The sequence below is a fragment of the Lampetra fluviatilis genome, chromosome 68, assembly GCF_964198595.1.
Source record: "Lampetra fluviatilis chromosome 68, kcLamFluv1.1, whole genome shotgun sequence".
Lineage (NCBI taxonomy): Eukaryota > Metazoa > Chordata > Hyperoartia > Petromyzontiformes > Petromyzontidae > Lampetra > Lampetra fluviatilis.
The window spans coordinates 6,453,292-6,479,680 of record NC_136342.1 but is presented as its reverse complement, the minus strand read 5'-3'; the positions used below and the strand labels follow the sequence as shown (position 1 = coordinate 6,479,680).

At 45.6% G+C, this 26,389-nt stretch overlaps 1 protein-coding gene across 2 annotated transcripts in view; it reads right to left on the bottom strand.

Moving 5' to 3' along the window:
* Positions 1-24,057, bottom strand: part of LOC144952553 (uncharacterized) — a 61,964-nt gene extending 37,907 nt beyond the window's left edge. For both annotated transcript variants that reach the window (XR_013640639.1, XM_078883006.1), the window contains exon 1: positions 23,998-24,057. The gene's annotated coding sequence lies outside the window, so the exon portion shown is untranslated. The remainder of the gene's footprint in view (positions 1-23,997) is intronic.
* Between the last annotated feature and the right edge of the window lie 2,332 nt (positions 24,058-26,389).

Below are 26,389 nucleotides of genomic sequence, written 5' to 3'. Positions count from 1 at the left end.
TATGAATGAGGATGTCCTACCGATGTAGGGCTGTATTTGTTTATTTATATATTTTGCTAATTTATATGTGGCAGAGCCAATTGTACTATGGGTCGTAATGGGATGTCGATTTTATGAATCTTTGGTAGCCCATACAGTCTAGGTGGTTTTGAAGCCCTTGGCTTAATTAGGAATTGCTCATTCTAAGGGATTAATGAATTTGCAATGATTGCAGTAGTCTTACGTTCCAAAGTATTAGTTGGATCTTGTTTAATTTTAATGTACTTTCCTCTAATAAATCTTTAATATTATTATCATAATCGGCTAGTGACATCACTAAAGTAGTGCGGCCTTTATCAGCTGTCAGGATCTTTATTTAAATGGAGCTCTCTTAAGGCTTATGCCGCGTTCGAGCTAATATTTACTTTTGGTACTTTCCTATTCTCAATTATTTTGGCAACCAGGTGTGTAGTCATCTCTGTCTCATGTGAAAGGAATCTTACTGCGGATTCTACCTCATCAATGATCTCATCCACTAGAATTGTGTATGGGGTAACGGCAAAGTTGTGGCCTTAAATTTGTCTCATATGGACTTGACCTTGGCGATGGACACTCAGCTTTGTAGAGTCTAGACACCTTCCACACATGATAATAGGGTTGTCCCCTTTTTTTCTGGCAACAAAACAGGTGTTCAGATTTAATTTGGAGCTTTCGTGACTGCAGGAATTATTCTTTGGTTCTTTCGGTAAAGTCACGTATAAAGATAAAATAATAAATTAAATACTAGCATACGACGTTTCGATTGCAACACAAGCAATCATCATCAGGTATAAATTAAATAGAAACACAAATCTAGTATACTTAGAAATGTAATGTAATACAACAGAGAGTCGGATAACATAACAGTCAACACCCTATCTGGTTGATTACGTTCTTCCTGAGAATGCTAAATTTAAGAGAGAGATTAAACACAGAACCAGAAACATAGACAGACATATAAGCAGACAGATATCACAGAGATACATAGAGAGAGAGCAAACATAGGCACAAAAAGAAACTACGCCTCTGTGTCGAGGCCTTAAATAGAGAAAGGGGGGGCGGGGAGAGAGGGAGGGGTTAGAGAAATTAGCATATCCATGAGTGGAAACGGTGAGTGGCAAGGTGTAAAAAGCTTGAGAGAGGGGGGCAGGGGCGGAGAGAGGGGGGTTAGATAAATCAGCATGTCAATGAGTAGCACGATGAGTGGTACGGTATGAATGCTTGAAAAAATTAGGAGGCAGGGAGAGAGACACACTAAATTAACTAACCTAGCAAAAATTTCGAAATGTAATGCAATGCAACCAAGAGGGTCGGTCAACACACAATTTAACGCATAGCCTGGTTGATTATGTTCTTCCAAAGATTGCTAAATTAGAAGTTAAGTGTGAAATTTGAAAAAACACAGTCACGAAGACCGATACACATGTAATATCGTTGAGGACTCTTGGACGCCGGGGTTGAGGCACACGTATTTATTTCGCAACAGTTGTCACAACCGTGGACATACAACACTGGAGGGGGTATCGGCCCCCTCACCCGGCTAGCTGGGAATACACTGCTAGCTATCTCTGACCTACCTCCTAGTCCTCCACTAACGGGCTAGGGGAGGCTGTCTGGCCCGAGACTGGTAAGTCGGGCTACGGTACCCGGAGTCCCAGAGCACTAGCTCTGGTTCTCGGGACCACGCCGCTGGCTCGTTCCTGCGCGGCCCTGACAAGGGCGGCGACCCAGGGGAGTCCAGGGCTCTAGCTAGACGATCTTCGGTCTTCACTGGTTTAGCTTTTACATTGTTCCCCCAGCTCTCCGGCTCATCCCCTTTTATACCAAAAACCCCCCGCTGAGGGGTGGGGCCAGCCCCCCAGGCTGCCCGGTGCGGACGTCGTTGAGAGCACCTCCCCGTGCACTCACGAAGCCCCGCCCACTGTGTTTGTTTCCCGTGTGATCCTATGTATACAGCCCCTCCGTAACACCCCTACATCACCCCCCCCTGTACAGCTCGCAGCCGTCCCGGCTGCAACCATGACAATAAAAGTTTATTTACCCCTCGACCCCGCGTGTGCCTCACAATTTTTTCAACAATAACGCGAACGAGAACAACAACAAGAACCAGAAAAGCAAGAAGGGAAAATAACCCGACGCACCCCACCCCCGAATAAATACGAATTTCGTAAAACCAACGTATATACAATTTGCAGGGAACCCCAGCACACACACAACACACAGTGAACACAACATACGTACAATCCAATGTGCCAGGAACACACCACCGACGCAGCACACAGTGAACATAACATGTGAAAAATAACAAATTTTTCTTTTTTTCTTTTTGTGCATCACAAGAGTCTGCGCATTCTTGCGCGCGTCCTCGCAGCAGGACCGTCACACGGGGCAACCCCGGATGGCGGGCCGTCGGGTGGCAACTGTCCATTTCCGAGTGAGTCTCCTCTCGATGTCGCGAGACCCTCGGCATCCCCCGTAGGGGTTGTCGGGCGTGAGCCCGTCATTCCTGGTGCACCTGGGGGCGGGACAGCCGGCAACACGTCAGGCGAGAGCAGCGGAGACGGACCCTTTGAGTCGGTCGACCCCCCACATGTTTGGCCACGCGTGTGTGGAGTGGGACTTCGCACCGCAACGAAGAGTTTCAATCTGGAGGGGTGCACAAACCACCGGCGCTTCCCCCATTTGATGCGTACGCACTGAGGCCGCAAAACCTCAACCACCTCGACGGGGCCCCGCCACGGCCGCACCAGTTTAGAGGAGGTCGCGAGTGGTACCTGGGGACAATGCAGCCATGCCTTGTCCCCCGGCTTCCACTGTAGCACGTGCGCGCGACCCAGTCTGAGCCGCTCATTAGCTTTCTGACGTAGGTCTGAATTTTGCATGGCAGCATCCCGTGCCTCTGTTAATTTCGCAAGGTTAAATTTAACATGGTCGGCCAATTTAGTTTTACCCTGCGGCGCGGGGATCTGCAGCTGGGCCCGAACAGGTGGGTCAGGTTCGCGGCCATACATAAGAAGGGGGAAAATCCCGTTGCCGCATGGGGGGCCAATCTGTATGCTGCCAGGACCCCTTGAATTTGCAGGTCCCAATCGGTCTGTGAGTCCGAAACCTGCTGTGACAACATGGACGTGATGGTTCGGTGCAGACGCTCGACCATCCCGTCAGTTTGCGGGTGATAGGGAGAGGTACGAATCTTTTTCGTGCCCAGGAGCTCACAGACTTGTTGGAGCAGTTTGCCGGAAAAAATTTTGCCCTGGTCGGTCAGCAGCCGCTCGGGAGCACCTTTGTCCAGGACGTATCCCTGGACAAAGGCCTCCATGATGGCTGCCGCCGACTGGTTGGCCAGGGGCCAGGCCATAGGCCAGCGCGTAAAGTACTCCACCCCGGTCAACAAATATCTATTGTCCCTGGGGGTGGCGGGGAATGGGCCCAGAATATCCAGCGCGACAAGTTCGTTGACTCTGGAGACTCTAATAGACTGCAAAGGCGGGTTAGACTCCCGTGCTGGTGGTTTCCGTTGCGCACACCGAGGGCATGACCCCAACAGATCTGCGACATCCCTTGTCATGCCCGGCCAAAAAAAATCAAGCTGGAGCAAGGCGAGGGTCTTTTGGGTCCCCAGGTGGAGGAGGCGCTCATGAGCGGCCCACACCACCTTACCCCGTAACCCAGAAGGGACCACCAGCCGGTGTCGATGGGATTTCCCGTCCCAATGCATCAGCAGACCCGTGACCATTTCCCATGCGTCGGCATCACCCCTCCCCCGCCCAGCATCCCCGACGCGACGACGCAACGCGAGGAGGGAGGTATCCTCCATCTGTAGGCGCCCCCATTCAGTGACAGGCAACCCCAACAGGGAATCTGATCCCTGTTGAGCGATCGAATTCGTCATTGACGCTGCGTCGTCGGCGGCCGCCAGGACCGGAACAGATATTTCACCCGGATGCCTGCAACGATCCGACCCCAGGAGGCATGCGCATTCGGGGGCGGTTGGCATGCGCGACAGAGCGTCCGCATTGGTGTGGCGAACGCCCTTACGGTACGTGGTTTCAAAATCAAAGTCCTGGAGAACCTCCAACCATCGAGACAATTGTCCCGATGGTTGTTGAACTCGCAGGGCGTACTGTAGTGCCGCATGATCTGTACGGACGGTGAAACGCTGACCGTACAGATATGGGCAGTACTGTTGGATGAAATAGACAATTGCCAACAGTTCCCGACGGGTGACACAATATCTTTGCTCCGCTGGAGACAACACCCGACTACCGTACGCGACTACCCGTTCCACGCCGTCAACCACCTGGGAAAGCACGCCCCCAATACCCGTGTTGCTCGCATCGGTGTCGAGCACAAAGGGTTTAGAAAAATCGGGGTAAACCAAGGGAGGAGCTTTAACCAGAGCATCCTGAAGGGAGCGGAAAGCAGCCTCCTCCTCCTGTCCCCAATGAAAGCGGACCCCCTTTGACGTCAAAGCGTGTAGGGGCTTTGCAATTGTCGCAAAATCCGCGACAAAGCGTCGGTAATACGACGCGAATCCAATGAAACTCCTGACCTCTCCCACAGAGGTGGGAGTCGGCCAGGAGCTGACGCACTGCGTTTTGACGGGATCGGTAGCAATACCTGAGCGTCCAACGATGTGTCCCAAATAACGCACAGATTCGCGTAACAGATGACATTTTTGGGGTTTAAATTTCAAATTAGCAGCCCGCATTTTGAGGAAAACTGCCCGCAACCTCTGGAGATGCTCGTCAAATGTTCTGCTAAAGACGATAACGTCATCCAAATAAATTAAGCACGAGTCCCATTGCAATCCAGCCAAAACCAATTCCATCAATCGCTGGAAAGTCGCCGGCGCCGAGTGGAGTCCCATCGGCAACCGGTTGAATTGGAAGAGACCGTGCGGTGTACGGAATGCAGTTTTAGGCTTAGAATCATCGTCCAGAGGAAGCTGCCAGAATCCCGAAAGCAAATCCAATGTGGAGAAGAATCGCGCTCCCGCCAAGGCGTCCAGCGATTCGTCAATCCGTGGGAGCGGGTATGCGTCGGCAACAGAAATTTTGTTGAGGCGGCGAAAATCGACGCAAAACCGCAACGAGCCATCCTGTTTCTTAACCAGGACGATCGGCACTCCCCACGGGCTGGTAGAGGGAGAAATGATGTCGGCGGCTAACATGTCATCAACAGCCGATTTGACATGGTCCTTTTCGGCGGGACTTAACCGAAAAGGATTTTGGCGTATTGGCGCGCTGTCACCTGTATCAATATGGTGATGCAGCAGATGGGTACAGCCCAAATCGAATTTGTTCTGACTGAAAACGTCGAAAAATTCACGCAGCAGTGTCCTAAGCTTTTGACGCTCTAAATCCGACAGGTCCGTCGATCCCGCACAAAGCGCCTCGAGCCACCCTTCATCGGTGTCCGAATGTGGATGCGGCAGAGGGACAGTGCCTACGTGATTCGCGACAGGTTCCTCACAGGGCACCGGCGTTGCGTGAGCAAGCACGGTCCCTTGAGGAACCACCACTGTCTGCGACCCCACATTGAGGACCGCGATGAAAGGGTCCCCGTCCCCTTTTATGATGGTCTGGTCCGTCCCCAGCAGGCACGGAACCGCCAGCGAGGAGGAAACAAAAATCGGGCCGGACAATTTGATATCACCGATAAAAATTTGTGCTCGAATCTGTCCAATGATGCCAAGTGAGCCCCCGTTAGCAGCATAGAATGGGACGTTAACCGGCAGTAAAGGACGGCTCTGGACAGGGAGAATATTGTAAATTAGTTCCGAAATGATGGTCGCCGATGCTCCTGTATCGACCAGGATGCGCACCTCAACCCCGTCAATGTGCCCCACCACGGCTGACGACCCTGACGATGCAGCCACAACGCGATGGGCCAACACGGACCACTGCCTGGGTTCGATCTGAGTCCCCATAGTGGTGCGTGTTGGCGCGACGGTGCGCAATGTCGGCCCCCCGTCCGTTGCGGTCTGCGAGTGTGTGACGGGTGTGTGCGTGGGCCAAACATGAGGGGTGCCGCGACTCGCCGGGTTATGTTGATGGAGCTTGGGAGGAGGGCCGGCGTCCTGTCGAGGCGTCGTCCCGCGCTGCCGAGGAGAGCGGCACCTCGAGGCGACATGGCCCCAGATGCCGCAGTTGTAACAGCGCGGGAGCGCAGGCGGCGACGACGGATGGTCGGAGCAGCTCGATCCGTCCCGGCCCGCCCGTACTCCCGCCCTCTGCTGCAGTCGATGGTCGATGGCGCAAACTTCTTCCGCCGGGAGGGTGGCTGCAGCCACAGTACGCCCGACCGCTGCCCTGCTGGCCTTCCGTCGCTGCGACAGTAGGTTGGCGTGGAGGAGCCGCGCTGCCTGGAGGGAACCCATTTCTGTGTCGTCCTGTGCAACGACGGCGATGTCCAGGTCGTCCGCCAGCAGGAGGATCTTTTCCGTTACCATCGCGTCCACGCCTTTGTCGTCCATTCGTGGGAAGGCCGTCTTCGCCAGCGCCAGGAGACTCGTACGGTACGCCAGGGGCGACTCCTTTGCACCCCGCTGGCGATCATAAAAGAGCTGCCTGCATTCCGACGATGGTCCGTAGACCGCAGCCAGCAACTGCAGCGCCATCTGTAGCGTGGAGCGTTTGTTCTTCGGCGCCGATGTAAGAGCGGCGAGGGCGTCGCTGTCGAGGAGCGCCGGCAGCGCGCAAAGAGCTTCGGCATCCGACCACTGCGCCATTTCCTGGTACGCGAGGAAGCGCCGCTGGAAGCCGCCCCAGTCGCCCTCCTCGCCCACAAACTCTTTGAGTGGAGGTAGCCGTTGGTGTAGCGCAGCGGCCGCCGTGGAAGCTCGCACTCCGCTGTCCCCGTTACTCGGCTGGGCTTCGGCGCGAACAACGGATGGCATCGCCGGTCGCACCAGTGGTGACGCTCTGTCCGCTGGTGATGACGCGGCAGCCCCTGTGCGGCCGATGTCGGACCCGAGGTTCAGGCCGGCCACGCCCTCAGCAGCTGCTGCGGCGATGGCGGGAGATTCGAAGTTGGGCTCCGTTGAAATGGCGGGAAGGCGCACCGGTCGTCGGCTGTCCTCGCCCCGTGGCGGTCCACCAGCCCCCAGCCGTGTGATGTGTTCGAGCGTGGCGGCAGCAGCGTACAGCAGCTCCGCCAGTCTCGCGTGAGCCAGCCTCAGTCCTTCTGTTGACGGCTCCCCTTCATCCCGATGCTGCGGTAAGGATGCGTCCGGCCCCGGCTGCTCGATGCCTTCTTCAGCCGTCTCGGGCTCCACAATTTCAGCGGTGTCCTCCGCCTCCGGTACCCCGGCTCGAGCTGTCCGGCGCGTGTCCATGTTCGTGGTCGTTCACTTCTGTCACCAGATGTAATATCGTTGAGGACTATAGGACGCCGGGGTTGAGGCACACGTATTTATTTCGCAACAGTTGTCACAACCGTGAACATACAACACTGGAGGGGGTATCGGCCCCCTCACCCGGCTAGCTGGGAATACACTGCTAGCTATCTCTGACCTACCTCCTAGTCCTCCACTAACGGGCTAGGGGAGGCTGTCTGGCCCGACACTGGTAAGTCGGGCTACGGTACCCGGAGTCCCAGAGCACTAGCTCTGGTTCTCGGGACCACGCCGCTGGCTCGGTCCTGCGCGGCCCTGATAAGGGCGGCGACCCAGGGGAGTCCAGGGCTCTAGCTAGACGATCTTCGGTCTTCACTGGTTTAGCTTTTACATTGTTCCCCCAGCTCTCCGGCTCATCCCCTTTTATACCAAAAACCCCCCGCTGAGGGGTGGGGCCAGCCCCCCAGGCTGCCCGGTGCGGACGTCGTTGAGAGCACCTCCCCGTGCACTCACGAAGCCCCGCCCACTGTGTTTTTTTCCCGTGTGATCCTATGTATACAGCCCCTCCGTAACACCCCTACACACAAGCAGAGAGAGACAATGAAAAAACCCAGAGAGAGAGAGAGAAAAAACAAACTTTAAACTTCCCCGTAGAAGTGGTTCAAACTTAATTTGGAGCTTTCGTGACTGCAGGAATTATGCTTTGGTTCTTTCGGTAAAGTCACATATAAAGATAAAATAATAAATTAAATTAAATACCAGCATACGACGTTTCGATTACAACACAAGCAATCATCATCAGGTATAAATTAAATAGAAACACAAATCTAGTATACTTAGAAATGTAATGTAATACAACAGAGTCGGATAACATAACAGTCAACACCCTATCTGGTTGATTACGTTCTTCCTGAGAATGCTAAATTTGAGAGAAAGATTAAACACAGAACCAGAAACATAGACAGACATACAAGCAGACAGATATCACAGAGATACATAGAGAGAGAGCAAACATAGGCACAAAAAGAAACTACGCCTCTGTGTCGAGGCCTTAAATAGAGAAACGGGGGGCGGGGGAGGGGAGAGAGGGAGGGGTTAGAGGAATTAGCATGTCCATGAGTGGAAACGGTGAGTGGCAAGGTGTAAAAAGCTTGAGAGAGGGGGGCAGGGGCGGAGAGAGGGGGGTTAGATAAATTAGCATGTCAATGAGTAGCACGATGAGTGGTACGGTACGAAAGCTTGAAAAAATTAGGAGGCAGGGAGAGAGACACACTAAATTAACTAACCTAGCAAAAATTTCAAAATGTAATGCAATGCAACACAGAGGGTCGGTCAACACACAATTAACGCATAGCCTGGTTGATTACGTTCTTCCAAAGATTGCTAAATTAGAAGTTAAGTGTGAAATTTGAAAAAACACAGTCACGAAGACCGATACACAAGCAGAGAGAGACAACTAAAAAACCCAGAGGGAGAGAAAAAACAAACTTTAAACTTCCCCGTAGAAGTGGTTCAAACTTAATTTGGAGCTTTCGTGACTGCAGGAATTATTCTTTGGTTCTTTCGGTAAAGTCACGTATAAAGATAAAATAATAAATGTAATTAAATACTAGCATACGACGTTTCGATTGCAACACAAGCAATCATCATCAGGTATAAATTAAATAGAAACACAAATCTAGTATACTTAGAAATGTAAAGTAATACAACAGAGAGTCGGATAACATAACAGTCAACACCCTATCTGGTTGATTACGTTCTTCCTGAGAATGCTAAGTTTGAGAGAGAGATTAAACACAGAACCAGAAACATAGACAGACATATAAGCAGACAGATATCACAGAGATACATAGAGAGAGAGCAAACATAGGCACAAAAAGAAACTATGCCTCTGTGTCGAGGCCTTAAATAGAGAAAGGGGGGGCGGGGGCGGGGAGAGAGGGAGGGGTTAGAGGAATTAGCATGTCCATGAGTGGAAACGGTAAGTGGCAAGGTGTAAAAAGCTTGAGAGAGGGGGGCAGGGGCGGAGAGAGAGGGGTTAGAGAAATTAGCATGTCAATGAGTAGCACGATGAGTGGTACGGTACACGAAAGCTTGAAAAAATTAGAAGGCAGGGAGAGAGACACACTAAATTAACTAACCTAGCAAAAATTTCGAAATGTAATGCAATGCAACACAGAGGGTCGGTCAACACACAATGAACGCATAGCCTGGTTGATTACGTTCTTCAAAGATTGCTAAATTAGAAGCTAAGTGTGAAATTTGAAAAAACACAGTCACGAAGACCGATACACAAGCAGAGAGAGACAACGAAAAAACCCAGAGAGAGAGAGAAAACAAACTTTAAACTTCCCCGTAGAAGTGGTTCAAACTTAATTTGGAGCTTTCGTGACTGCAGGAATTATTCTTTGGTTCTTTCGGTAAAGTCACGTGCCGTATAAAGATAAAATAATGAATTAAATTAAATACTAGCATACGACGTTTTGATTGCAACACAAGCAATCATCATCAGGTATAAATTAAATAGAAACACAAATCTAGTATACTTAGAAATGTAATGTAATACAACAGAGAGTCGGATAACATAACAGTCAACACCCTATCTGGTTGATTACGTTCTTCCTGAGAATGCTAAATTTGAGAGAGAGATTAAACACAGAACCAGAAACATAGACAGACGTATAAGCAGACAGATATCACAGAGATACATAGAGAGAGAGCAAACATAGGCACAAAAAGAAACTACGCCTGTGTCGAGGCCTTAAATAGAGAAAGGGGGGGCGGGGACAGAGGGAGGGGTTAGAGAAATTAGCATGTCCATGAGTGGAAACGGTGAGTGGCAAGGTGTAAAAAGCTTGAGAGAGGGGGGCAGGGGCAGAGAGAGAGGGGTTAGAGAAATTAGCATGTCAATGAGTAGCACGATGAGTGGTATGGTACGAAAGCTTGAAAAAATTAGGAGGCAGGGAGAGAGACACACTAAATTAACTAACCTAGCAAAAATTTAGAAATGTAATGCAATGCAACACAGAGGGTCGGTCAACACACAATTAACGCATAGCCTGGTTGATTACGTTCTTCAAAGATTGCTAAATTAGAAGTTAAGTGTGAAATTTGAAAAAACACAGTCACGAAGACCGATACACAAGCAGAGAGAGACAATGAAAAAACCCAGAGAGAGAGAAAAAACAAACTTTAAACTTCCCCGTAGAAGTGGTTCAAACTTAATTTTGAGCTTTCGTGACTGCAGGAATTATTCTTTGGTTCTTTCGGTAAAGTCACGTACTGTATAAAGATAAAATAATACATTAAATTAAATACTAGCATACGACGTTTCGATTGCAACACAAGCAATCATCATCAGGTATGAATTAAATAGAAACACGAATCTAGTATACTTAGAAATTTAATGTAATACAACAGAGAGTCGGATAACATAACAGTCAACACCCTATCTGGTTGATTACGTTCTTCCTGAGGATGCTAAATTTGAGAGAGATTAAACACAGAACCAGAAACATAGACAGACATAAGCAGACAGATATCACAGAGATACATAGAGAGAGAGCAAACATAAGCACAAAAAGAAACTACGCCTCTGTGTCGAGGCCTTAAATAGAGAAAGGGGGGGCGGGGGCGGGGAGAGAGGGAGGGGTTAGAGGAATTAGCATGTCCATGAGTGGAAACGGTGAGTGGCAAGGTGTAAAAAGCTTGAGAGAGGGGGGCAGGGGCGGAGAGAGAGGGGTTAGAGAAATTAGCATGTCAATGAGTAGCACGATGAGTGGTACGGTACGAAAGCTTGAAAAAATTAGGAGGCAGGGAGAGAGACACGCTAAATTAACTAGCCTAGCAAAAATTTAGAAATGTAATGCAATGCAACACAGAGGGTCGGTCAACACACAATTAATGCATAGCCTGGTTGATTACGTTCTTCAAAGATTGCTAAATTAGAAGTTAAGTGTGAAATTTGAAAAAACACAGTCACGAAGACCGATACACAAGCAGAGAGAGACAACGAAAAAACCCAGAGAGAGAGAAAAAACAAACTTTAAACTTCCCCGTAGAAGTGGTTCAAACTTAATTTGGAGCTTTCGTGACTGCAGGAATTATTCTTTGGTTCTTTCGGTAAAGTCACGTATAAAGATAAAATAATAAATTAAATTAAATACTAGCATATGACGTTTCGATTGCAACACAAGCAATCATCATCAGGTATAAATTAAATAGAAACACAAATCTAGTATACGTAGAAATGTAATGTAATACAACAGAGAGTCGGATAACATAACAGTCAACACCCTATCTGGTTGATTACGTTCTTCCTGAGAATGCTAAATTCGAGAGAGAGATTAAACACAGAACCAGAAACATAGACAGACATAAGCAGACAGATATCACAGAGATACATAGAGAGAGAGCAAACATAGGCACAAAAAGAAACTACGCCTCTGTGTCGAGGCCTTAAATAGAGAAAGGGGGGGCGGGGAGAGAGGGAGGGGTTTGAGGAATTAGCATGTCCATGAGTGGAAACGGTGAGTGGCAAGGTGTAAAAAGCTTGAGAGAGGGGGGCAGGGGCGGAGAGAGAGGGGTTAGAGAAATTAGAATGTCAATGAGTAGCACGATGAGTGGTACGGTACGAAAGCTTGAAAAAATTAGGAGGCAGGGAGAGAGACACACTAAATTAACTAACCTAGCAAAAATTTAGAAATCTAATGCAATGCAACACAGAGGGTCGGTCAACACACAATTAACGCATAGCCTGGTTGATTACGTTCTTCAAAGATTGCTAAATTAGAAGTTAAGTGTGAAATTTGAAAAAACACAGTCACGAAGACCGATACACAAGCAGAGAGAGACAACGAAAAAACCCAGAGAGAGAGAGAGAAAAAACAAACTTTAAACTTCCCCGTAGAAGTGGTTCAAACTTAATTTAGAGCTTTCGTGACTGCAGGAATTATTCTTTGGTTCTTTCGGTAAAGTCACGTATAAAGATAAAATAATAAATTAAATTAAATACTAGCATACGACGTTTCGATTGCAACACAAGTAATCATCATCAGGTATAAATTAAATAGAAACACAAATCTAGTATAATTAGAAATGTAATGTAATACAACAGAGAGTCGGATAACATAACAGTCAACACCCTATCTGGTTGATTACGTTCTTCCTGAGAATGCTAAATTTGAGAGAGAGATTAAACACAGAACCAGAAACATAGACAGACATAAGCAGACAGATATCACAGAGATACATAGAGAGAGAGCAAACATAGGCACAAAAAGAAACTACACCTCTGTGTCGAGGCCTTAAATAGAGAAAGGGGGGGGGGGGCGGGGAGAGAGGGAGGGGTTAGAGGAATTAGCATGTCCATGAGTGGAAACGGTGAGTGGCAAGGTGTAAAAAGCTTGAGAGAGGGGGGCAGGGGCGGAGAGAGAGGGGTTAGAGAAATTAGCATGTCAATGAGTAGCACGATGAGTGGTACGGTACGAAAGCTTGAAAAAATTAGGAGGCAGGGAGAGAGACACACTAAATTAACTAACCTAGCAAAAATTTAGAAATGTAATGCAATGCAACACAGAGGGTCGGTCAACACACAATTAACGCATAGCCTGGTTGATTACGTTCTTCCAAAGATTGCTAAATTAGAAGTTAAGTGTGAAATTTCGAAAAACACAGTCATGAAGACCGATACACAAGCAGAGAGAGACAACGAAAAAACCCAGAGAGAGAGAGAAAAAACAAACTTTAAACTTCCCCGTAGAAGTGGTTCAAACTTAATTTGGAGCTTTCGTGACTGCAGGAATTATTCTTTGGTTCTTTCGGTAAAGTCACGTGCCGTATAAAGATAAATAATGAATTAAATTAAATACTAGCATACGACGTTTTGATTGCAACACAAGCAATCATCATCAGGTATAAATTAAATAGAAACACAAATCTAGTATACTTAGAAATGTAATGTAATACAACAGAGAGTCGGATAACATAACAGTCAACACCCTATCTGGTTGATTACGTTCTTCCTGAGAATGCTAAATTTGAGAGAGAGATTAAACACAGAACCAGAAACATAGACAGACGTATAAGCAGACAGATATCACAGAGATACATAGAGAGAGAGCAAACATAGGCACAAAAAGAAACTACGCCTGTGTCGAGGCCTTAAATAGAGAAAGGGGGGGCGGGGACAGAGGGAGGGGTTAGAGAAATTAGCATGTCCATGAGTGGAAACGGTGAGTGGCAAGGTGTAAAAAGCTTGAGAGAGGGGGGCCGGGGCGGAGAGAGAGGGGTTAGAGAAATTAGCATGTCAATGAGTAGCACGATGAGTGGTATGGTACGAAAGCTTGAAAAAATTAGGAGGCAGGGAGAGAGACACACTAAATTAACTAACCTAGCAAAAATTTAGAAATGTAATGCAATGCAACACAGAGGGTCGGTCAACACACAATTAACGCATAGCCTGGTTGATTACGTTCTTCAAAGATTGCTAAATTAGAAGTTAAGTGTGAAATTTGAAAAAACACAGTCACGAAGACCGATACACAAGCAGAGAGAGACAATGAAAAAACCCAGAGAGAGAGAAAAAACAAACTTTAAACTTCCCCGTAGAAGTGGTTCAAACTTAATTTTGAGCTTTCGTGACTGCAGGAATTATTCTTTGGTTCTTTCGGTAAAGTCACGTACTGTATAAAGATAAAATAATACATTAAATTAAATACTAGCATACGACGTTTCGATTGCAACACAAGCAATCATCATCAGGTATGAATTAAATAGAAACACGAATCTAGTATACTTAGAAATTTAATGTAATACAACAGAGAGTCGGATAACATAACAGTCAACACCCTATCTGGTTGATTACGTTCTTCCTGAGAATGCTAAATTTGAGAGAGATTAAACACAGAACCAGAAACAGACAGACATAAGCAGACAGATATCACAGAGATACATAGAGAGAGAGCAAACATAAGCACAAAAAGAAACTACGCCTCTGTGTCGAGGCCTTAAATAGAGAAAGGGGGGGCGGGGAGAGAGGGAGGGGTTAGTGGAATTAGCATGTCCATGAGTGGAAACGGTGAGTGGCAAGGTGTAAAAAGCTTGAGAGAGGGGGGCAGGGGCGGAGAGAGAGGGGTTAGAGAAATTAGCATGTCAATGAGTAGCACGATGAGTGGTACGGTACGAAAGCTTGAAAAAATTAGGAGGCAGGGAGAGAGACACACTAAATTAACTAACCTAGCAAAAATTTAGAAATGTAATGCAATGCAACACAGAGGGTCGGTCAACACACAATTAACGCATAGCCTGGTTGATTACGTTCTTCAAAGATTGCTAAATTAGAAGTTAAGTGTGAAATTTGAAAAAACACAGTCACGAAGACCGATACACAAGCAGAGAGAGACAATGAAAAAACCCAGAGAGAGAGAAAAAACAAACTTTAAACTTCCCCGTAGAAGTGGTTCAAACTTAATTTGGAGCTTTCGTGACTGCAGGAATTATTCTTTGGTTCTTTCGGTAAAGTCACGTATAAAGATAAAATAATAAATTAAATACTAGCATATGACGTTTGGATTGCAACACAAGCAATCATCATCAGGTATAAATTAAATAGAAACACAAATCTAGTATACGTAGAAATGTAATGTAATACAACAGAGAGTCGGATAACATAACAGTCAACACCCTATCTGGTTGATTACGTTCTTCCTGAGAATGCTAAATTTGAGAGAGAGATTAAACACAGAACCAGAAACATAGACAGACATAAGCAGACAGATATCACAGAGATACATAGAGAGAGAGCAAACATAGGCACAAAAAGAAACTACGCCTGTGTCGAGGCCTTAAATAGAGAAAGGGGGGGCGGGGAGAGAGGGAGGGGTTAGAGAAATTAGCATGTCCATGAGTGGAAATGGTGAGTGGCAAGGTGTAAAAAGCTTGAGAGAGGGGGGCAGGGGCGGAGAGAGAGGGGTTAGAGAAATTAGCATGTCAATGAGTAGCACGATGAGTGGTACGGTACGAAAGCTTGAAAAAATTAGGAGGCAGGGAGAGAGACACACTAAATTAACTAACCTAGCAAAAATTTAGAAATGTAATGCAATGCAACACAGAGGGTCGGTCAACACACAATTAACGCATAGCCTGGTTGATTACGTTCTTCAAAGATTGCTAAATTAGAAGTTAAGTGTGAAATTTGAAAAAACACAGTCACGAAGACCGATACACAAGCAGAGAGAGACAATGAAAAAACCCAGAGAGAGAGAAAAAACAAACTTTAAACTTCCCCGTAGAAGTGGTTCAAACTTAATTTTGAGCTTTCGTGACTGCAGGAATTATTCTTTGGTTCTTTCGGTAAAGTCACGTACTGTATAAAGATAAAATAATACATTAAATTAAATACTAGCATACGACGTTTCGATTGCAACACAAGCAATCATCATCAGGTATGAATTAAATAGAAACACGAATCTAGTATACTTAGAAATTTAATGTAATACAACAGAGAGTCGGATAACATAACAGTCAACACCCTATCTGGTTGATTACGTTCTTCCTGAGGATGCTAAATTTGAGAGAGATTAAACACAGAACCAGAAACATAGACAGACATAAGCAGACAGATATCACAGAGATACATAGAGAGAGAGCAAACATAAGCACAAAAAGAAACTACGCCTCTGTGTCGAGGCCTTAAATAGAGAAAGGGGGGGCGGGGGCGGGGAGAGAGGGAGGGGTTAGAGGAATTAGCATGTCCATGAGTGGAAACGGTGAGTGGCAAGGTGTAAAAAGCTTGAGAGAGGGGGGTAGGGGCGGAGAGAGAGGGGTTAGAGAAATTAGCATGTCAATGAGTAGCACGATGAGTGGTACGGTACGAAAGCTTGAAAAAATTAGGAGGCAGGGAGAGAGACACGCTAAATTAACTAGCCTAGCAAAAATTTAGAAATGTAATGCAATGCAACACAGAGGGTCGGTCAACACACAATTAATGCATAGCCTGGTTGATTACGTTCTTCAAAGATTGCTAAATTAGAAGTTAAGTGTGAAATTTGAAAAAACACAGTCACGAAGACCGATACACAAGCAGAGAGAGACAACGAAAAAACCCAGAGAGAGAGAAAAAACAAACTTTAAACTTCCCCGTAGAAGTGGTTCAAACTTAATTTGGAGCTTTCGTGACTGCAGGAATTATTCTTTGGTTCTTTCGGTAAAGTCACGTATAAAGATAAAATAATAAATTAAATTAAATACTAGCATATGACGTTTCGATTGCAACACAAGCAATCATCATCAGGTATAAATTAAATAGAAACACAAATCTAGTATACGTAGAAATGTAATGTAATACAACAGAGAGTCGGATAACATAACAGTCAACACCCTATCTGGTTGATTACGTTCTTCCTGAGAATGCTAAATTCGAGAGAGAGATTAAACACAGAACCAGAAACATAGACAGACATAAGCAGACAGATATCACAGAGATACATAGAGAGAGAGCAAACATAGGCACAAAAAGAAACTACGCCTCTGTGTCGAGGCCTTAAATAGAGAAAGGGGGGGCGGGGAGAGAGGGAGGGGTTTGAGGAATTAGCATGTCCATGAGTGGAAACGGTGAGTGGCAAGGTGTAAAAAGCTTGAGAGAGGGGGGCAGGGGCGGAGAGAGAGGGGTTAGAGAAATTAGCATGTCAATGAGTAGCACGATGAGTGGTACGGTACGAAAGCTTGAAAAAATTAGGAGGCAGGGAGAGAGACACACTAAATTAACTAACCTAGCAAAAATTTAGAAATGTAATGCAATGCAACACAGAGGGTCGGTCAACACACAATTAACGCATAGCCTGGTTGATTACGTTCTTCCAAAGATTGCTAAATTAGAAGTTAAGTGTGAAATTTCGAAAAACACAGTCATGAAGACCGATACACAAGCAGAGAGAGACAACGAAAAAACCCAGAGAGAGAGAGAAAAAACAAACTTTAAACTTCCCCGTAGAAGTGGTTCAAACTTAATTTGGAGCTTTCGTGACTGCAGGAATTATTCTTTGGTTCTTTCGGTAAAGTCACGTGCCGTATAAAGATAAATAATGAATTAAATTAAATACTAGCATACGACGTTTTGATTGCAACACAAGCAATCATCATCAGGTATAAATTAAATAGAAACACAAATCTAGTATACTTAGAAATGTAATGTAATACAACAGAGAGTCGGATAACATAACAGTCAACACCCTATCTGGTTGATTACGTTCTTCCTGAGAATGCTAAATTTGAGAGAGAGATTAAACACAGAACCAGAAACATAGACAGACGTATAAGCAGACAGATATCACAGAGATACATAGAGAGAGAGCAAACATAGGCACAAAAAGAAACTACGCCTGTGTCGAGGCCTTAAATAGAGAAAGGGGGGGCGGGGACAGAGGGAGGGGTTAGAGAAATTAGCATGTCCATGAGTGGAAACGGTGAGTGGCAAGGTGTAAAAAGCTTGAGAGAGGGGGGCAGGGGCAGAGAGAGAGGGGTTAGAGAAATTAGCATGTCAATGAGTAGCACGATGAGTGGTATGGTACGAAAGCTTGAAAAAATTAGGAGGCAGGGAGAGAGACACACTAAATTAACTAACCTAGCAAAAATTTAGAAATGTAATGCAATGCAACACAGAGGGTCGGTCAACACACAATTAACGCATAGCCTGGTTGATTACGTTCTTCAAAGATTGCTAAATTAGAAGTTAAGTGTGAAATTTGAAAAAACACAGTCACGAAGACCGATACACAAGCAGAGAGAGACAATGAAAAAACCCAGAGAGAGAGAAAAAACAAACTTTAAACTTCCCCGTAGAAGTGGTTCAAACTTAATTTTGAGCTTTCGTGACTGCAGGAATTATTCTTTGGTTCTTTCGGTAAAGTCACGTACTGTATAAAGATAAAATAATACATTAAATTAAATACTAGCATACGACGTTTCGATTGCAACACAAGCAATCATCATCAGGTATGAATTAAATAGAAACACGAATCTAGTATACTTAGAAATTTAATGTAATACAACAGAGAGTCGGATAACATAACAGTCAACACCCTATCTGGTTGATTACGTTCTTCCTGAGGATGCTAAATTTGAGAGAGATTAAACACAGAACCAGAAACATAGACAGACATAAGCAGACAGATATCACAGAGATACATAGAGAGAGAGCAAACATAAGCACAAAAAGAAACTACGCCTCTGTGTCGAGGCCTTAAATAGAGAAAGGGGGGGCGGGGGCGGGGAGAGAGGGAGGGGTTAGAGGAATTAGCATGTCCATGAGTGGAAACGGTGAGTGGCAAGGTGTAAAAAGCTTGAGAGAGGGGGGTAGGGGCGGAGAGAGAGGGGTTAGAGAAATTAGCATGTCAATGAGTAGCACGATGAGTGGTACGGTACGAAAGCTTGAAAAAATTAGGAGGCAGGGAGAGAGACACGCTAAATTAACTAGCCTAGCAAAAATTTAGAAATGTAATGCAATGCAACACAGAGGGTCGGTCAACACACAATTAATGCATAGCCTGGTTGATTACGTTCTTCAAAGATTGCTAAATTAGAAGTTAAGTGTGAAATTTGAAAAAACACAGTCACGAAGACCGATACACAAGCAGAGAGAGACAACGAAAAAACCCAGAGAGAGAGAAAAAACAAACTTTAAACTTCCCCGTAGAAGTGGTTCAAACTTAATTTGGAGCTTTCGTGACTGCAGGAATTATTCTTTGGTTCTTTCGGTAAAGTCACGTATAAAGATAAAATAATAAATTAAATTAAATACTAGCATATGACGTTTCGATTGCAACACAAGCAATCATCATCAGGTATAAATTAAATAGAAACACAAATCTAGTATACGTAGAAATGTAATGTAATACAACAGAGAGTCGGATAACATAACAGTCAACACCCTATCTGGTTGATTACGTTCTTCCTGAGAATGCTAAATTCGAGAGAGAGATTAAACACAGAACCAGAAACATAGACAGACATAAGCAGACAGATATCACAGAGATACATAGAGAGAGAGCAAACATAGGCACAAAAAGAAACTACGCCTCTGTGTCGAGGCCTTAAATAGAGAAAGGGGGGGCGGGGAGAGAGGGAGGGGTTTGAGGAATTAGCATGTCCATGAGTGGAAACGGTGAGTGGCAAGGTGTAAAAAGCTTGAGAGAGGGGGGCAGGGGCGGAGAGAGAGGGGTTAGAGAAATTAGCATGTCAATGAGTAGCACGATGAGTGGTACGGTACGAAAGCTTGAAAAAATTAGGAGGCAGGGAGAGAGACACACTAAATTAACTAACCTAGCAAAAATTTAGAAATGTAATGCAATGCAACACAGAGGGTCGGTCAACACACAATTAACGCATAGCCTGGTTGATTACGTTCTTCCAAAGATTGCTAAATTAGAAGTTAAGTGTGAAATTTCGAAAAACACAGTCATGAAGACCGATACACAAGCAGAGAGAGACAACGAAAAAACCCAGAGAGAGAGAGAAAAAACAAACTTTAAACTTCCCCGTAGAAGTGGTTCAAACTTAATTTGGAGCTTTCGTGACTGCAGGAATTATTCTTTGGTTCTTTCGGTAAAGTCACGTGCCGTATAAAGATAAATAATGAATTAAATTAAATACTAGCATACGACGTTTTGATTGCAACACAAGCAATCATCATCAGGTATAAATTAAATAGAAACACAAATCTAGTATACTTAGAAATGTAATGTAATACAACAGAGAGTCGGATAACATAACAGTCAACACCCTATCTGGTTGATTACGTTCTTCCTGAGAATGCTAAATTTGAGAGAGAGATTAAACACAGAACCAGAAACATAGACAGACGTATAAGCAGACAGATATCACAGAGATACATAGAGAGAGAGCAAACATAGGCACAAAAAGAAACTACGCCTGTGTCGAGGCCTTAAATAGAGAAAGGGGGGGCGGGGACAGAGGGAGGGGTTAGAGAAATTAGCATGTCCATGAGTGGAAACGGTGAGTGGCAAGGTGTAAAAAGCTTGAGAGAGGGGGGCCGGGGCGGAGAGAGAGGGGTTAGAGAAATTAGCATGTCAATGAGTAGCACGATGAGTGGTATGGTACGAAAGCTTGAAAAAATTAGGAGGCAGGGAGAGAGACACACTAAATTAACTAACCTAGCAAAAATTTAGAAATGTAATGCAATGCAACACAGAGGGTCGGTCAACACACAATTAACGCATAGCCTGGTTGATTACGTTCTTCAAAGATTGCTAAATTAGAAGTTAAGTGTGAAATTTGAAAAAACACAGTCACGAAGACCGATACACAAGCAGAGAGAGACAATGAAAAAACCCAGAGAGAGAGAAAAAACAAACTTTAAACTTCCCCGTAGAAGTGGTTCAAACTTAATTTTGAGCTTTCGTGACTGCAGGAATTATTCTTTGGTTCTTTCGGTAAAGTCACGTACTGTATAAAGATAAAATAATACATTAAATTAAATACTAGCATACGACGTTTCGATTGCAACACAAGCAATCATCATCAGGTATGAATTAAATAGAAACACGAATCTAGTATACTTAGAAATTTAATGTAATACAACAGAGAGTCGGATAACATAACAGTCAACACCCTATCTGGTTGATTACGTTCTTCCTGAGAATGCTAAATTTGAGAGAGATTAAACACAGAACCAGAAACAGACAGACATAAGCAGACAGATATCACAGAGATACATAGAGAGAGAGCAAACATAAGCACAAAAAGAAACTACGCCTCTGTGTCGAGGCCTTAAATAGAGAAAGGGGGGGCGGGGAGAGAGGGAGGGGTTAGTGGAATTAGCATGTCCATGAGTGGAAACGGTGAGTGGCAAGGTGTAAAAAGCTTGAGAGAGGGGGGCAGGGGCGGAGAGAGAGGGGTTAGAGAAATTAGCATGTCAATGAGTAGCACGATGAGTGGTACGGTACGAAAGCTTGAAAAAATTAGGAGGCAGGGAGAGAGACACACTAAATTAACTAACCTAGCAAAAATTTAGAAATGTAATGCAATGCAACACAGAGGGTCGGTCAACACACAATTAACGCATAGCCTGGTTGATTACGTTCTTCAAAGATTGCTAAATTAGAAGTTAAGTGTGAAATTTGAAAAAACACAGTCACGAAGACCGATACACAAGCAGAGAGAGACAATGAAAAAACCCAGAGAGAGAGAAAAAACAAACTTTAAACTTCCCCGTAGAAGTGGTTCAAACTTAATTTGGAGCTTTCGTGACTGCAGGAATTATTCTTTGGTTCTTTCGGTAAAGTCACGTATAAAGATAAAATAATAAATTAAATACTAGCATATGACGTTTCGATTGCAACACAAGCAATCATCATCAGGTATAAATTAAATAGAAACACAAATCTAGTATACGTAGAAATGTAATGTAATACAACAGAGAGTCGGATAACATAACAGTCAACACCCTATCTGGTTGATTACGTTCTTCCTGAGAATGCTAAATTTGAGAGAGAGATTAAACACAGAACCAGAAACATAGACAGACATAAGCAGACAGATATCACAGAGATACATAGAGAGAGAGCAAACATAGGCACAAAAAGAAACTACGCCTGTGTCGAGGCCTTAAATAGAGAAAGGGGGGGCGGGGAGAGAGGGAGGGGTTAGAGAAATTAGCATGTCCATGAGTGGAAACGGTGAGTGGCAAGGTGTAAAAAGCTTGAGAGAGGGGGGCAGGGGCGGAGAGAGAGGGGTTAGAGAAATTAGCATGTCAATGAGTAGCACGATGAGTGGTACGGTACGAAAGCTTGAAAAAATTAGGAGGCAGGGAGAGAGACACACTAAATTAACTAACCTAGCAAAAATTTAGAAATGTAATGCAATGCAACACAGAGGGTCGGTCAACACACAATTAACGCATAGCCTGGTTGATTACGTTCTTCAGAGATTGCTAAATTAGAAGTTAAGTGTGAAATTTGAAAAAACACAGTCACGAAGACCGATACACAAGCAGAGAGAGACAACGAAAAAACCCAGAGAGAGAGAGAGAAAAAACAAACTTTAAACTTCCCCGTAGAAGTGGTTCAAACTTAATTTGGAGCTTTCGTGACTGCAGGAATTATTCTTTGGTTCTTTCGGTAAAGTCACGTATAAAGATAAAATAATAAATTAAATTAAATACTAGCATACGACGTTTCGATTGCAACACAAGTAATCATCATCAGGTATAAATTAAATAGAAACACAAATCTAGTATACTTAGAAATGTAATGTAATACAACAGAGAGTCGGATAACATAACAGTCAACACCCTATCTGGTTGATTACGTTCTTCCTGAGAATGCTAAATTTGAGAGAGAGATTAAACACAGAACCAGAAACATAGACAGACATATAAGCAGACAGATATCACAGAGATACATAGAGAGAGAGCAAACATAGGCACAAAAAGAAACTACGCCTGTGTCGAGGCCTTAAATACGTGATGATGGCTACAATTTCCCACCTCGCCAAACTGCTGTCGACATGTATGCCAAAATTGAAGCTTCATTCGATTAAACCCACCAGATGGCAAAACATCCAACATTGTCTATCCTTAAGCTCTCCAAGTGCAACGAATTTAAAAGCTGTCCTCATTATGAACAAACAAGCCCTACGATTGTATAACACAACCAATAACCCGTGGCAATATACACACATTTACAGACTTCATTGACATACTTAAATCATTCTAATAAAGCCAGCATTGCAAGACATTACTCTTAATGTTTGATTACTGAGACCTGTGCGAAGCCGGGTAACTTAGTTATTACTGAATACTATACTTTCGATGATAATGCTTGTGCATGAGTGGGGAGCGGTAGTGCAATGGTTAGCGTGCTGCGCTATGAACCCAGCGACATGATTTATATTCCCACAGAGCCAAGCCACAACATTTCGCTGTCGCCTGATGAAGCTGGTTGTAATTACTGGCGAACGCCGTATTCTGATGGTAAATGTTGTGGCTTGGCTCTCCAACACACAACCGGTGTGCTGTACTAGTGACGAATTGGCCACGTTCTATTCATGTGACAACCCTTACGAGTTGGCTGTGTCGGGTGGTGGCGGGTTTAACGACACCTTTATATATTTACGCGATCTAACACAAACCTGTATTACGGATATATATTTGGAGTTTGCGCGTCTCTTTCCCCGTGGTCGCGTGGAATTTCTTCCGGATCCTCCGTTTTTTCCCTCCACATTTAGAGGCAACATCACCACGCGTTTAAAGTATTTGACCGACATACATTTCCACACGTTGATAAGCCACTTTGTTGTGGGCAGGTTGCTTCTGAAAAAGAGCGGTATAGCTCAAGTGGGATTGGCCTGGTAAAATACAAAAAAACTGTATAAACATTTAAAGGAAACAAAGTTTAAAGTAGTGAGCCAGGTTAAGACAAATTCAACTTAAGCAGAGAATTAAAGCAAATGCAATCAGGCGACGGCAGGAGGCAAGGCCCCGCATGGCTAGGCCCCGCGTTGTAATGTTCCAACTTGGACATCGATTCCATACTCGCTGCTACTCAATTGATGTCCCTATGAGAGAGAGGAGCGAGGCTCTACCTAGGTAAACAACAACAACCACCACGATGTGAACTTCTCACCTCGGATCGCAGTGAGCGCGCGCGCGAATCGGCAGCTTTCTGGTATCTCGTGACGTCACGCGGCAGCACGAGATGACATGACGTCACTAGTGGGGTACACCTCCCCCTCGCGTCTCACTGATGAGGTAATGCAGTGGTGACGTCAACGAACGAGTTCAGTTTATTAAGATTCCTATTCCATTGCTCCCTCTCTTGAACATTGACCCCTTGGGTGCGTGAGCTCAACGACAACAACGTGAACATTATTGTGTGTGTGTATACACTGTGTGTGTACACTGTTGGCACAGTAGGTGTCATAGGTGGTGCATCGGCCAGTCATCTCAGTCGACCCATGGCACCTGAGTCTGGCCTGTGACCTGACGGCGGGCGTTCAACACTTCACGTGGCCTTAACGTGCATACAACCTGGCACAAGCGCCGTGGTGACCTCACCGCCACTTAGTGGCGAATGGCGGTCGTTCTTGTTAAAGTGTGTTTGTGTATACACTGTATGTGCAGACTGTGTGTGTGTACGTTCTGTGTGTACACAATACGTCTACACTGCATATGTTTGAACAGTGTGTGGGTGGTCTGAATCAGTCGGGCGGCATTATCTTTTCATCAGCTGTGCAATGCTGTGTGGAAGCTACCTGGTCTGTCGCTCCGCATGAAGCTTCGGGTCTTCTCGGCCACAGTCATGCCCTGCCTTCTCTAGGCATGTGAAACGTGGAACCCTCTAAATGGAACATCTGCGCTGGTTAGAAACACAGGCTGGTATGCCTACACTCCAAGGCCGTAATTATAATATATATGGGGGGGGGGGGCACACCCCCCCCCCAATATTCAAATATGCTAAAAATGCCCCCCCCCCCCCATATATTGCTATAAAATAGATTTATGTTTATATGATTGTGGTTATGGTTGTACTTTATTAATCCCTAATCTCTTTACATATGAAGTATTGGAAAATGACGGCAGGAAACTCCTTGACGGGAACACACTTCTTTTATTAAATCTTGACTTGTAACGATACAACGCGTGGCCTCTCTTCTTCACAATGCGGTCACCATACAACGGTACAACTCGTGACCTCTTCTCTCCGCCCTACGCTTCTCTTGACTCTCTTAGATTCTGTGCTGCTGGCTCTCTGTGCCTCGTGTAGACTCCGCGCCTCGGCTACACTCTTCTCTCGTCTCGTGTAGACTCTGCGCCTCTGCTACACTCTCCACTCGCCTCGTGTAGACTTTGCATCTCTCTCTCTGGCTACACCGTATGCATACTCGGCTCGTGTAGACCTTTCTCTCTCTCTGGCTACACCGTATGCATACTCGGCTCGTGTAGACCTTTCTCTCTCTCTGGCTACACACTATACATCACTCAGCTCGTGTAGACCGTTCTCTCTCTCTGGCTACACACTATACATTACTCAGCTCGTGTAGACCGTTCTCTCTCTCTGGCTACACACTATACAGTACTCAGCTCGTGTAGACCGTTCTCTCTCTCTGGCTACACACTTATACCTTACTCTCCTCTACTCTCCATTACTCTCCATTACTCTCCTCTCCGGGCTCTATCTCTGCACCTTCGTCTTCATTCTTAGATGGTTCCACTTCCCCCCCTGCTCCTCTGTGCATCACCTTATATACCTCCTCTTCCCGGGAGACGGAGCGGATGCGGACCTCAACGTCGGCACCGCTCCTCAGTTACCCAATCCCCACGCGCTATCTCTACGATCCGGTTCCGCTCAGCGCGTGTTTCCACTCCCCGACCAATCACACCGCGCTGCTACCCGATCACTCCCTCTGGGCGCGTCACCGGCACACAGCCAATCAGCAGCACTACCCCCACCCGCGCACTGACGCCTGCTCCTCCCCGTCAGCGCGCGTCACCACACACACACCCGTACATACGCGCTGGCACACGACGTATACACCCAGCGCGTATCACCACTACATCACCCCCTCCCACATAGCTCGCAGCCGGCCCGGCTGCTAACAACAACCAACCGCTACGATAAGATGACAACCAACCAAAAAAAACCCCGTAACCCCCCAGTGTGCCCCGTAACATAACAACAAGAACAACAACAACAAGAACAACTATGTACAAATTGACAATGAACACGAAAAGTCAACAACAACACAATACAAGCAAATTCCAGAAAACGAACGCGCCCAGCGTCCCTGCGACTACACGCAGTGACGAGGCGCACCAACAGCCCCGACTCCTCACGAGGCGGGTCGCGCAAAGTAGCACGACTTGGCGCGAGTCCGTCTGGCTGGTCCGTCGTATGGGGCGGGACACTGACGACCGTCCGACGGTTCCGGCTGCTCCAGACGGCGCGGAACGGGCCTGAAAGGGCCGGCCCCGCCGCGGAGATCCGGCCGCCGGTGGTCGGCAGCTGTCAGATCCGA